Source organism: Morone saxatilis, unplaced genomic scaffold, assembly GCF_004916995.1.
Source record: "Morone saxatilis isolate NCDOM2014 unplaced genomic scaffold, NCSU_SB_2.0 Contig14, whole genome shotgun sequence".
In the NCBI taxonomy this organism is placed as follows: Eukaryota; Metazoa; Chordata; class Actinopteri; family Moronidae; genus Morone; species Morone saxatilis.
In genome coordinates, this window is record NW_023339696.1 from 22,178,891 (window position 1) to 22,179,993 (window position 1,103).

The following is a 1,103-nucleotide window of genomic DNA, read 5'->3' on the forward strand; positions in this document are numbered from 1 at the left end:
TGATTGTTGGTTGGTGGTTGGTTGATTGTTGTGTGGTTGTTGGTTGGTTCATGGAGGATGAAGCTGTGTTCACAGAAACACAAATATCAGAAGGGTTTGCATCTCTGATGGATTTTCAAACTAGACATTGATCCTCAATGATTGATACTAAACATCTTTAACCTGACTGTGAAAAACAGTTTATATATATATATATATTTTATATCATGAAACAACAGCGCAAGAGTTAAACATGAAAATAAAATATAAAATATAATGACAAGAACATTTCTACAGTTTGTTGTGTATCAGTAAACTAAAAACCACTCTGCAACCCCTGCACCCTACCAGACTATCCACCAGACCCTCCCCCAGACCACCTTATTCACAACATCACTGTGTGTTTCTGGCAAATAAATCACATTTTTCTCTTTTAGATAATCCACTCTCCTTTCCCCCGGTCTCTGGTGCCATTTATATTAAGTGACCCAATTCTTAAACCCTCCAAGACAAGAGGAAAACAGAAAACCACATCATCATTCTTCCAGAAAGCCCAGATTCTATCTGACAGCTCTTCAGCCTAAATCTGGACCAGAGGACACCTTACTTCCAACAGATATGTCTCACTGATGTTAGACTCTGCTGAGAGTCTGGAAAATGATCAAATCACTGTTTCATATTTGTTATTCTTGGTTTCATTGACCTGGTCGACAACTCAGCTTTTCCTATGTCCGCAAGAGACTTTTCCATCTGATCCCACCTCCTCAGACTTCAGACTCCTCATTGACCTCCAGACTGCTCTCTGTCTGTTCCCTGGAAGTGAGGCACCCCAGTCAACCCATCCTGCTCCTGTCTACCTACTCCCTCCAATCATCCCCACCTATTACTACAAGCCAATGGCTCTCCTGATCTCCATCCGAAGACCGACCTGCAGCATTACTGTCTTTGGTCGCCCTAACGTCTATATGACCAATCGAGCTCTCCATGTTTCACATAGAAACCTCAAGCAGCGTGTCTTACACTGAGTCTTCGTGAGAATGTGCGGTCCTCCACGGCAGCTTCATTGCTGGCGTACGTACATATTTTTTGCTTATGTCAGTTGTCAGTTGGCGACACTCACAGGC